Genomic DNA, 13775 nt, shown 5'->3' on the forward strand with positions numbered 1-13775 from the left:
GGCATGCAAAGCCAGGAGGTATGGAACTGTGCAACAGATATGCACTTCTCACAACACCAGCATAGTTGTCAGCAGAAGCACTGGCTCTGGAGGAAGGAAGGCAGCCAGCCCTGCCAAAGAAGAGATGCAAGGTGGTCATGGGAGGAGAGACTCTCTTCCGAGGGGGACTGAGGGAACAATTTGTCACCCTGATGCCCTAACCCATGAGGACTGCTGCCTCCCAGGGTCTCATCTGGGATGTAGCTGAAAGGATCCTAAAACTTGTCTGGCCCTCCAACCACTACCCCATGCTCCTCATCCATGTGATTATGAATGACACAGCCAGGAACAACCCTGGCTGCATCATAAGAGACTACAGGGCTCTGGGGACTGGGCTTAAGGGGCTGGGGGCACAGGTAGTTTTCTCCTCAGTCCTCAATTGTGGGTCATCAGTACAGGTCAGATAGATGCAGAGAAGTAGTAAACAGAAGACTCTGGTGATGGTGCTACTGTGAGGACTTTGGCTTCTTCAGCCATGGCACACACCTCAGGGACTGCAGCCTGTTGAAAAGAGATGGACTCCACATTGCACCAGAGGATAAGAAGTTTTTCTCAGATAGAATGGCAGACCTCCAGGATGAGGTTTTAAACTGAGATCGCCAAGGGATAGGCCATCAACTACTAGCACAAGCCCAAGAAATGACAACCTCGAAACCGGCATCCCAGGAAGCATTCTCCAATACCAGCCAATGGACAGGTTGTTCCACAACTCACCAGAAAGCCTAGGGCCTCCAATGACAAGCATAATTGCCTTTACACAAGTGCCAGAAGCATGGGAAACAAGCAGGAGGAATTGGCCCTCCTACTAACCAACAATCAATACACAGTCTCATGGGGATTATGGAGATCAGGTGTAAGGGGGTAGACCCTGTATAGGAGGGATCATGTTGGGCAAAAAGGAGTTGCTCTTTACAGGAAGGAACATTATACCTCCTTAGAAACAAAGACTGGAAACAAAGAAGGGCAGCTTGAGATGCTCTGGGTCAAGATATGGGGAGGGCATGGAGAAGGGGATTTGACTATAAGCGTTTATTATAGACCTCCAAAACAAGAGGAACAACTCGACCAGGAATTTCCTGGAGAACTGGTGAAGGCTGCACAGTCTCAGAGCACAGTCATCATGGGCGACTTCAAATACCCAGACATCTTGTAAGATGAGCACTCTGCCAGATCCAATCACCTCACAGAGCTTCCTCACTTGCATTGAGGACCTCTATCTAACTTAAGACATCTACGGACTGACCAGGGGCAAGGCACTCGTAGACTAGGTTCTGGCCAAAGGCAACAATCTAGTGAGCAACCTGAGATTCAAAGGGAAACTGGGCAACAGTTTCTCTATCCACCATTAAGTCAAGAAAATGGCCAGTAGGGTAGTGTTGCCCTGTGGGGTCAGGCCAACACTCAGGATCTCAATATTGTGCTGTTAGACAGGAGGGCATGGTGTAAAATTGCATATGCACACGCTCAAAAGTCAGTTAGGCACATACAGACCTAGTTAAGGACTACCTGGAGGGCTTACATGTGTCCAAGTCAGCAGGCCCGGATGACCTTCATCCATGGGTGCTGAGGGAATTGGCTGGTGTCATTGCGGAGCTATTGGCATGGCTGTTCAAGGACTCCTTCTACTCGGGTCAAGTCCCTGAGGACTGGAAAAGGGCCAATGTGGTCCCTATTTTCAAGAAGAGGAGGAAGGAAGGGTCTGGCTTCTACAGGACAGTCAGCCTCACTTCTATCCTGGGGAAGGTCTTTGAAAAAATTATCAAGGGCCACATTTGTGAGAGCCCTGCTGGGGAAGTAAGGTTGAGGAGTAACCAGCATGGGTTCATGCAAGGCTGATCCTGCCTGACTAACCTGGTCTCTTTCTATGACCAGGTAACAAAGAGCTTAGATGTGAAGGAAGAAGTCGATGTCATCTTCTTGGACTTCCAGAAGGCCTTCAACACAGTGTCCCACCCAATTCTGGTGGGCAAGCTGAGGAACTGCGGCACTGATGAATGCATGGTCACATGGGGGGCAAATCCAGAGGGTGGTGGTGGATGGGTCGATGTCGACCTGGGAGGGTGTAGGCAGTGGAGTCTCCCAAGACTTGGTCCTTGGGCCGGTGCTGTTCAACATCTTCATTAGCAACCTGAACGAGGGGGTGGAGAACACTCTTTTTAAGTTCACTTATGACACCAAGCTGTGGGGTAAAGTGAATACACCGGCAGGCAGACCTGGCAGGCATCCAGGCAGACCCAGATAGGTTAGAGAAGTGGGCAGATCTGAACAGGATGCGGTTCAACAAGGACAACTGCAGGGTGCTGCACTTGGGGAGAGGGAACCAGCATTATGGTTACAGGTTAGGGGCTGACCCTCTCAGCAGCACAGAGGCAGAGAGGGATCTTGGAGTCAGGATTGACTCCAGGATGAATATGAGTCACCAATGTGATGAAGCAATAGGCAGAGCTAGCCACACCCTGTCATACATCAACAGGGGCATCACTAACAGGTCCAGAGAGGCCTTGCTCCCCCTCTATGTAGTGCTGGTCAGGCCTCAGCTGGAGTACTGTGGAGTTCTAGGCACCGCACTTCAAGAAGGACGTGGAGAACCTGGAGAGAGTCCAGAGGAGGGCCACTTATGTGCTTGAGGGCCTCCGTGGCCAGCCCTATGAGGAGAGGCTGAGAAACCTGAATCTCTTTAGTCTCCACAAGAGGAGACTGAGGGGGAATCTTGTGGCTGCCTACAACTTCATCAGGGGCCACCGGCAGGGACTCGGGAAAAGTCTGTTCACCAGGGCCCCCTTGGAGTCACCAGGAACAATGGCCACAAGCTGAAGGAGGATAGGTTTAGGTTAGATATTAGGAAGAACTACTTTACTGTAAGGGTGGCCAGAGCCTGGAAGAGGCTTCCCAGAGAGGTGGTGCTCTCACCTTCCCTGGAAATCTTCAAGAGGAGACTGGATGGGCACCTGGCTGGGGTCTTATGACCCCTCCCATCCCCATTGTTCCTTCCTGCCCATAGCAGGGGGTCAGACTAGATGATCTGTCTAGGTCCCTTCTGACTTATTGATTCTATGATACACTAGGTGCACACACCCACACACTACCAACTCAGGCACATGCATGCAAAATTACCAGCCTAGGCACATATACACCTACCAATTCAAGTTCATACACACTATACACACTGAAAGTTAGACAATAATCAGTTGTCAATACCCACACACTCCGTACATATGCATGGATCACAAATTTGTATATTGTGCACAAAATGACATGCATACACACACATTAAATGACAAGTGATCCATCTGGGGAGAAATAATCCACAACACACTTACAGGCTGAGCAGCTACATTTGCCAGCACCACAACTGAACAAGATCTGTGTCATGATAGACAACAACATGAACATAAGCCACCAATGCTATAACTGGCAGTGTTAATCAAAACACTGGTATGCATCAACTGAGACATCTCGAGCAAGGCTAAGAACGTCCTACTCTATTCAGCGTTAGTGAGACCACAGCTGGAGTTCAGCATCCAGTTCTGGGCACCACATGTCAGGAAAGATGTGGAGAAGCTAAGAGAGCCCAAAGGAGGGCCATGTGCATGATTAGAGGCCTAGAGACCAGGTCATATGAGGAGAGGCTGAAAGACTTGGGACTGTTCAGCCTGGAGAAGAGAAGACTCAGAGGGGACTTGGTGGCAGCCTATAAATACATCAGGGCCTGGGAGAGCATCTATTCACCAAGCCCCCCACCCCCGGCCAAGGAAGGACAAGAAATAATGGGCACAAACTGAGTGCATATTGCTTCAGACTAGACATAAAGGAAAAACTTCTTTACAAGTCAAATGCTGCGGGTTTGGCACAGACTCCCCCTCCCCTCCCCACCCAGAGGTGGTACAGTCACATTGCCTGGCAATCTACAACAAGCATCTTCACACCCAACTTGCTAGGGTCATCTGATCCCAACAGTCTTTGCTGCTCAAGTGCAGGGGGGCTCAACCTGATGATCTGTAAGGTCCCTAACAGTCCCTAAAGGGAGCTTTAGTCAGCTGTTAGAACAAAGTTAGTAAGTGCCATGCTGGATCCCTCAAACTGTATACTATTGCTCACTTATAAATATTTATCTTGCTTGTATCATTCAGATAGCACATTTGATCATTAATTAGCCTCCCTCTTAAAAGAAATATAGAAATGTGAAGATTTATGCACTGTTGAAAAGCTGCATGTTGTTAATTCATTCCTTGTTCAAGTTGTTTATCAATGTTATACCTCATTTTTAAAGCACTGAAGAAGTTTTTAATAGAAGCAATTGGAAATTATGTATAAGAGGTACCCTAGAATGAACACACTTAAGTTTCACTGGAACTTGGGGCCACGGAGTAATCAATTTGCTATGATGTGAGAAGGTTATTAGGTTAGAGACAGCACACACTACTTTGACTCATTTATTTCAGGCTTACAAGCTGAAGAGTTTAATAGATGTTGCATATAAAGAATAAGTTTGTTCCAGAATTGTTTGCCTAAAAGGAAATATGAGTGTTTATAAGAGATAAGACCTCCTCTACCTGACCCAGTCCTTTTATTTAAGTTCAAATAAATATTCAACTAATTGCTTGGGCCAAAAAGGGGTAACCACATTTTCTTACTAACATTAAAAAAGCAAACTTTTTTTCTAATTTCAAAAGTAAGCAAACAATATTGCCAGTTTCTCAAGGTACAGTGGTGAATGAGCTGTTCTGATTCCAGTTGAATATTTATTTTGGCCCAAGCAATTAGTCAAAGCTCAGGGCCATGTAGGTTGTTTCCATTCAAAGGTAAAATTAATGATGGAGACTCACATCTTTGATACAATCCAGATTCTGTACATAGAATGCACAAAGTCTGTGGCGACACATAAGGGGTGCACATTCACCCCCCGAGAGCACTGGCACACCCCCTGACAGCAGCATTCCCCACTTAGCCAACAAGTGGTGAGGCAGGCAAGAGTCCTGCTGTGCCAAGTGGAGGTGCCAGGAGAAGTGATCCCTTTGGTTCCCCCACAGCTGATCACATCCACCCAGAAGTGCCACACCGCTGGCTCTTCCTGATCGGGATGATTGGCCGCAGTTAGCCCTAGTCACTGCCCCCCCCCACCCGACTCAGGAGGCACCAGTCACCCATGCACAAAGTCATGTTTCCACGAACACCAGAGCAGAAACACAGGAAATAATATTTTCATTTCACAGCTTCCTAACTCTTGTAGCCTCTTGCAGGTGGGGTCTTCGCCAGGCTGTGGTCTATAGAAGAACCAGGTTCTGGAACAGTGCATCAGAATTCAAGATAGATTATGTGGAAACCCTGCTTTGTTAGATGCATTAGATTAACGATGTTTTACATTAAATACTTCAGGCTTGATAGATGGCATTTTTTGATGAAGCTGTGCTTCATCAGAATATTTTCTACCACCATTCACATAACCTAAATGAAAGGTGGCCAATCAACTTGAACAAGGCTTAATCTAATGCATAACAATACATTAAGGTGGTACTAACGAAAAATAAAAAATCCCTGTACTAGCAGGGAAAGACAAGTGCCTAATCTTCACGTTCAAGGTAAAACAATGCCACATAGAGATACTGAAGCCAACTCTTTGTGCTAGCACCTGAACCAGAAGCAGAAGATCTGTTTTCAAACAAACCCAACTAAGGTGTTTCCTGTTTTGGAGTTAATGTGTTCATAGCTAGCTTAGGTGTTACTGGCAATTAATTATTCATTCTGAACTGAATTTAAGAAGCAATCTATTGAACTACGCAGCTGCACCAACACATTTAAAAGACAGCAATAGCACATATCCTTCTATACAACCAGTCATCTAGCCACAGCATCCTGATCTGTAAGTGACAGGATGGATCCATGGCTTCCTATTTCCTCCTTTACCTTTCCAGCACAGAGCAGATGAGTTGCAGTCTTTGTACATAAGAGATGCTATGTACATGTACCATGCAAAGAAGGTGGAGCCACAACACACAGTGCTACAACCCCTCTAAATCTCTTTCTGCCCCAATTTGTCTATCTTCCCCCACCACCACCATCCAGAACTTTACGAAACCCCAAGCCACAAAACCCCCCCCCATCAATTTTATATTCCTCTCAAAGGTCAGACCAAATTCTTCAGAAACATTTCCTAAGTGTTGCTGACAAACTTTGAGTGTGCCCACACCATTCTTCCTACCAGCACAGGAATATAGGGTGCTGACAGAAGTGATATTTATCACACAATCAGCCCCTTGAAAGTGCTCTATAGCCATGTCCTGACAGAAGTACGTGGCTGCAGAGTGCTTTAAAAGTGCCCAATCATGCAACAAATTAACCCTCATGTAACGAGGGTTCAAACAAAGGCACTCCAAAGCAGAGTGCCTTCATTAACTTCTCTCTGATCAGGGCTGCGCTGATGCAAACCAGCCCTGCCCCTGGTGCTGTCTGCAGGATGGGAAGGGGGAGAATGGAGAGGATGAAGCTCCAGACTGGGATTTTAGGGTTTTCCCAGCCTGTGCTGCAAGGGGGCAGGGGGTAGATTGGAGCACTGCAGCTGGGGAGTAGGCTATGGGAGACAGGCTGCAGAAATGCAACTCCTCCTGGACCAGCTGCAAAGCAGAGCTTGATCCCTCACCCCTCCAACTCAACAGAAAATGTCCATTGGAGCAGGGTGGGGGTGGGGAGTGCACTGTAACTCATGGCACTTTCTGTAAAGCACCATGAGATAGAGGGGAGTCATCACCCATAGGCTGCCTATGCATGTGCTAGGAGGTTGGGGGGGATATTTTAATTAGGGTGATTCTTGAGCAGCCGCTCTAATCAAAGCACCTCACCATTATGTGTATTAAGCCCCACACTTTTAAAAATGGCTGCGGGATGCTTTATCTAAACCTCATTTGACAAGGTTTAGTTAAAGCGCCCCACAACCATTTTGGACTTAATACACATGATGCCATGATAATGCTGTGCTTCACCAGCACTCTAATTAGAACATGGAGCAGACTATTAATCCAGTCTGTTCTGATGTGTCCCAATTAGGTGGCCAATGAGCATGTCTATAAGCAACCAAAAATTTCTGAAAGCAGCAGAAAACATGTGTAAATGCGCACACACTCACTGATGGCACTTGTGACTCCATTTAATATTTGGTGCCGTTCTGGGCGCATCATGCACCTTGCCAGCATAATACAGCCACACAGGGTATATCTACACATTCATTAATGTACCATAGTTTATGTGCATTAAACTTTAGTACTTGGATAACCAAGTACTAAATCAATGCACAGTAATGTGTGCTACTGCACAGTAGTACTGGCACCTAGGTTTTTTGGATGCTAACTGTATAGTAGCCTAATACTACTGTGTAGTTGTGTATTAGCACAGGTTTTGACCAGCACGCTACTGTGCAGTTAGGATCTTGTGTAGATGCACCCACAAGGGCACCAGAAGTCCCATGGGAGGAGCTCCATTCTAATGATTGTGTCTGCTATGAGAATTTCTATCAGCAAAAGGACCATGTAAACAAAGTCTAATTTTCAGTTTAGTTACTTACGACACTGCTGCTACCCTAGAGTATAAGTACCTGATAAAGATGAATTAAACCATTCTCACAACACTGATGATATAAAGGCAGCACCACAATCTTTGCATTATAGAAGGGGAACTCCGTTACAGAGTGTTTAAATAACTCAACGTTGGTCATGTGAGAGTCTTCTAAGTCTTCTAACCAGAAGCAGAAAATGGACCTAGATCCCCGTGGTTCTTGCCCTGTTCCTTAAACACCGAATACAAAACATCTTGGCAAGTTTACAACAGAAGTGGTGTTTACATCCAAGCTGCACAGTGGCATTCAGGTCACAGGCAATCTTAGACTGCTGACAGTCAGGACATTTCTGGAAATCTAGCTAGCCAATATCATATTTTGATTTGAAATCTGTCCAAAAGTTGAGTTATGAACTATCCTCATTATATTTCCACTATCTTGTGCCATATCTAAACCTAATCTGGAAAAGCAGACCTTTCATGCTTATGTCTCCAATTTTCAAATAAACTACAAGAATTATCTTTGAGCCTGGGATTTAAGGGGCAAAACTGTAAAGGAATAGGTAAAAGCATAATCAAGCTCATTCAGCACCCATGGAGGGAGGCTATCCTGTGGACTGGGGGGGACAGGGGTGGAGGGTGAATGGAAAGGAAGTCTTACCTCCCTGGTTCTGTGCACACTGAAGGTAGGTGCTACTACAGTAACACTGGCTGGGGCAGCAGCCTTGTGGTGTTGGCTCCCTGGAAGCTAAGCTAACCCTGGTGCCCCATTCTCTCCCATGTTTCTCCTCCCCCTGCAATCTCCAATATGCTAGTGGACTCAATTTTATGCCTGCTGGGATGAGTTAAGGGGGACACAGACATAGAGGAGCACCATTCCACCTGCCCACATACATACGATTGGGTGTGAGGCTGCACCTGCCTGGCTCCTATAGTTAGGCAGCAAAAAGACTTCAGGGGGTGGGCAATTCTGCCCGCTCATAGTCAATGTCTGGGGCTCATGCATTTCTGCCTCAGACCTCTCTTTAGTACATTGTGTGGGGGCAGGGGGGGTTATGTGGTTTTGACACAAATACCCAAAGTTGGTTATTCACACAAGTTTCAAAAATCTCAAAGTGAAAGTTTTGAGTCTTGTCACACAAATTAAAAATTAACTCCCTTTTTATTTATTTATTTATTTTACATGAAACCATCTTTGTAAGGATAAGTTAGTTCAGGCAAGCCACCACACTAAACTGAATATCCTACTTCCAGTTAGATTAGGAATCTCTGCACAGCACTGCATTTTGCTATGCAGACATACTCCGTTTCACAAAGATCTGCTGTTCTAGTTTCACAGAAAAGTCAGGACATGAATGTCAGGCCCATCTGAATTTGCAGCTCTCAAAAATATACACAGTGGAAGGTGGATTTTATAACAATGATGGACAAATGAGGTTCAACTTGGCTCAAATTAAACATTTCTGAAGTTGTCCAAACCTCATTGGTTTGGAAATTAGGTAGGAAGTCTCATAATAATATGCTTCTTGGGGGACTTCCACTGCCGTCTGGTTTCAGCTGCATCAGAGTTACTGAAAGAAAAACCTCTTCTCATGACATTTTTGTTTTTTCTTGTTTGGATCCTGGCAGCAGTTGAGAACCACAAAGCTGCATGAGTCCTTTAAAATATTTACTATGGTTTTTCCAAGCCCCTAATTTAAAAAATTATTTTAAATAGTTCAGGTTTCTGAGCAAGGATTAGAGCTGTGTGGAAACTTGCTTGGTTTCATGTTTAATTTAAAATGCACACCAGATTCTCTGAAACACTGCCTAAACATTCAAGGAAACTGATCTAATTTCCAGACCCCATTCATGTTTTAATTGTTGACAACAGAAGAAATCAGCTATTTCACATACTTCCAAACACGCACAAGCTTTCTACCTCTCACAAAAGTCCCACAGTACAAATCTAATGGTTTCATGGGAGTTTCCCCATGAGAATCTGGGTCTGTTTGAATCTATAATTTAAGATGAAACCCAGATGGCATCAAACCACCTAATTCTAAAACAAAGAAAATGGACCAATGTTTTTGCTGGTGGAACTCCACCACCAGACAATATGGCCCAACAATTATACAATCTCTGTAAAACAAAGCTGACAGAATCATCACATCTCAGTGAAGGTGTCGATAGGAAAAATAGGTCTAGAAAAAGTAAGAACCCATCTGTGTTTATGTTTCTTTGATGAGTAGCAAAAATCTGAAACAGAACAACATACTTAAAAGGGAAGTATGCCCCTCTATAGGCCATTCCCAACCTGTAAGTGAATTTGGAAGTGCCCCGGCCCCAGCCCCAGTACCATGAATTATCCCGTGTCCTCCAGGACAAATCGCAGAATGTAAGACATTTCAAAGAACACTTTCTACCGCTTGATTCTGAAGAGATTTACCTTGCTAATTCAGTCCTAGGGTATTGCCCTTTGGGTATTGAGTGAAATGCTTTTAAAAACACAGTTTATGAGATGAAGCCATCACATTTTTTCTAAATGGCAATCAGCTTCCTTCAGGCAACCATAGGTTCTTCACCACTCTCAAAGATATGAGATACAGTGAAAAGACAACTTAGTAGAGGGAAAACAGAACACTTGGCTTATTTAAAAGCCTCTTCTAGGATTTTAAGATTTTATAGAAATGTTACAATGCAGTCAAATGATAAATAAAGGCTTTTGGAGGTTAGTTTGACCTTTGTCTGAAACTGCTTAAAGAAAAAAAGGCAGGAGAAGCAGCAAAACCTGCTAACAGTCAGTTTCCTCCCATATATCAGCTAACCATGGAATGCAGAATCCCATAGGTTTGTATTGTTAAATTTAGGAAACCAAGTGAGACTTTAGCACAAAGCATATTTTACTTGGTTTGAGTTCCTGACCAATGGATCCCAAAGGAAAGTGTGTGACCATGTCTAACTGAATATTTTTCCATTGGAAAAGTGCTGATTTACTGAAAACATGACACTTCATGGAAACATTTAGATGCTCGAAGAAGCTGTCAAATAGAACACAGGCAATGTTCCAACCAAATCCTGCCCAATAGGCAGGTTTTGAAACCGACTGGGACTTTCAGGTCCAGGTTCCTAGCATCAGAGTCTCCCTAGAGACCATCAGGGATTTGAGCTTTGGCTTAATTTTGTGGAAGTTCAAATTAGGTCTGTTTTGACCCAAACAAAGTCTTGCACAGTTTTAGTTTATGGAGACACCTACCTTGACAGAAAAGATGGGTTTAGGATGAGGCACAGCTGGGTGCTCAAGTGTCCTAGATTCAAATTAGTTGCTTTCTACGTGGCTGGATAGGACATCTAATATTTTCCATCTGTATTCAAGCTCTTAATGCTTCCCTACCTCAAAGGGAGGTTGTCTCAGGGTAAGTTTGTTAATGGTTTTAGAAAGAAAGACATGAAAGTATGTATTATCATTAATACCATTTGTCCTGGGACCACATTGCATTAAGTTCTGCACAAACTTATCTGTGTGTCATTTGTTTTTTATAAGCTAAAAATAGCAAGAAGTGGAGTCCAATCGATCATATTTACTAGCCACATACAACCCAATCAGCTTAGCTAGATATGGAAATGACTTTTTAGACAGGATTCCCATGGCTTCTAAAACACAAGACAGTGAGAGGCAGCAGAAGGGTCACAACATATTTAAAGGGATATTACTCAGTTTTCATATTACAATACAATAAGAACGTTACAGTGCCCAACAGCAGGAAGCCTACACAGACAAAGAGTGAGAGAAGGAAAATATTTCTGCATGGTACAGAAGAACTGAGACAAAGATAAGTAGATTGTTTTTCAGTGTCCTGACAGGGGTACGGTTGTGGACAATACTGAGGTGTATTTTCTCTCTAGACAGTGTCATTATGATTTTTTCTACCTTGTGCCCTATATCCCTATTTCTATATCCCAGTGTTGGTTTTGATGATTTGCTCACAGCTGCCACACGACAATGCATTTCTATCTGAAGTAGCAAAGTAAGGTGGGAATTCATTTCCTTGTGCTATTTTTGCATTTCTTGTGAAGTAGAAGCTGCCTAGCTACAAACTTCACTGCACAAGATGGGAAGGGAATGCAACTCTATATATAATCATTTCATGCCTCGGTTCGGCTTGATTTTTCATGCTCTTTGAACCCTAATTTGGGTGTGAAGTTCAGTTAATTTGAATTTGGACTTTGTGAGTACTTTAAAAAAAAATGTGCTTGTTTTTTGATTTGTTATTTAATCCCTTTCTTCCAAGGCTAATGAAAAAAATTAGGAATAAAAAACTTGAATGGCCAGGCTGCTGCAAAAGAACTAGGTTCATTTTCATTCCATATTGCCATAAACCTCAGTATGTTATGCTGTAATCCCACTTTTTCAACTGAATGATGTAACAGAGGATGGAATAAAGAGGTCAGATGGGTAAAGCTCATATGGCTGAAGGGCCCAGTCCCAAAAGGTGATTTTAATGTAATTTATACCTTAGACTCCATACATGTATCTTTAAAAGAAACTGCAAAATGCAATCAGGAAGAACTTAAATCAACTGTCCCAAGTTGTTATATGCATAATAAAGTACATCTAGATGATTCTAGTTAAGTCTTGTAATAACACTATTACATTAGGTTTTTTCTCTGCAGTGCAAGGGTAAATAAAAGTTATATGCCTATCAGAAAATCAAGAGTTTTGGAATAAATGTAAGTTCTCTCATCATCTCTAATTGTCACTTGCTGTAGATGTCAAACTAACAGAGTAGCAGAATCTAATTTCCTTGTTTGATTCACCATGAAATTAAACTGAACTGACAATTTTTATTTTCACCTGGCAAATTCGTCCAACACTATTTAAATCTAGCTAATCAAGTACAGTTATCTGCTGCACACACTCATCTCCCCTACCACACCTCTGATTTGCAGTATCCAATATCCAAAGCTCTCTCCGACAGCCTGGCATTGGATTACATTTACAGTTTTGCAAGGTGTAAAGGAATGCACAGACATAGTTAGCAGAGCTGCCAGCAAATGTATCATGTCTCAGAGCTATTGCTGAAAGATGAAGGGGTAGATTGTGGTGGGAGGGGGGGACGGAAGAGGGGACTAAACATCCAAAGTATGAAAAACTAAAAACTCCAATAACCTGCACATGAAGAAAAACTAATACATAGTGAAGCTTTTTAACAAAACAAAATAACCTCACTCGCTCAATGGTATTAATTCAAAATATCTATAAAAAGTAGATTTCAATTAGAAAGAAAATATCACAATGGGGAAGGGGAGTTAAAGGTAGCAATGACTGTTAATAGATTTCTTGTGAATCAAATGTACTTTGTGTTGACTGATGACCAACAACCATTTTAGCAAACTTATGATTTCATCTGAAAAAAATAAGCAAACAGGAGACAAAATGTGCTGAATATCTATGTTGCATACATTTTTCTCTACCATACTGTAAGAATGAGTCTCAATATAGTATATTCTTTCAGGTGCAATTCAGGCATAAAACACGTGATACAAGTGGTGTGGGTGGCAAGATCACCTACATTTAAGAGTAGTTTGTAAGGAAACTCTGAAAGTATTTCTTTGACTAACCTACTGGTTAACTAAAAAAGAAAAATGTTCTGTACCTGGGGATTGTAACAACTCATGTCCTCTATGGATCAGCAGAGAGGGCAACATATTACATAGACTCACCAGGTTGTTAATATTTGAACCTCATGATGAATTCAGAACCTTAGACAGCAACAGAGTCTTCTGGCCACATCCTCCACAAACTACAGACAAACCATAACACATGTTTGCGTCCAAACTGTAAGCCACATAAATCCTTTCCATTTACATCATATTCCCCCAAACTAAGTTCCTACCCTTTCAATTCATACATCACAAAAACAGATTATGACTTGGACTATGGTCCTATACTGGCAAATAAGAGCCACTTGCACACAGGCACCTTTGTGTAGGTTCATTGTGTCTGGAGAAACTGAAAAGATGGCAGAGTCCCCAGTTTCATTCTTCCTGCAAAGGTGGATGTGGAGGGACAAGCAGTGTTTTCGTCAATCCTCCCAGTCTCAGGCTATGGGCTGAGGAGGGAGAGGAGGATCCACGCAGTGAACCAAAGACTGCGGAGCTGGTGTCATCGGGAAGGCTTTGGCTTACACGACCACAGCCCGCTCTTTGGC

At 43.4% G+C, this 13775-nt stretch overlaps 1 long non-coding RNA gene across 1 annotated transcript in view; it reads right to left on the reverse strand.

Moving 5' to 3' along the window:
- Window positions 1-232: 232 nt before the first annotated feature.
- LOC109323317 overlaps window positions 233-13775 on the reverse strand; it is a 16533-nt gene continuing 2990 nt past the window's right edge. Inside the window, exons 2-3 of the long non-coding RNA XR_002104608.1 lie at window positions 3514-3516; window positions 233-337 (exon numbers count right to left, since the gene is read on the reverse strand). This is a non-coding gene — a long non-coding RNA (uncharacterized LOC109323317). The remainder of the gene's footprint in view (window positions 338-3513; window positions 3517-13775) is intronic.

The sequence above is a fragment of the Crocodylus porosus genome, unplaced genomic scaffold (genome assembly GCF_001723895.1).
Source record: "Crocodylus porosus isolate Cpor-Errol unplaced genomic scaffold, CroPor_comp1, whole genome shotgun sequence".
NCBI lineage: Eukaryota > Metazoa > Chordata > Crocodylia > Crocodylidae > Crocodylus > Crocodylus porosus.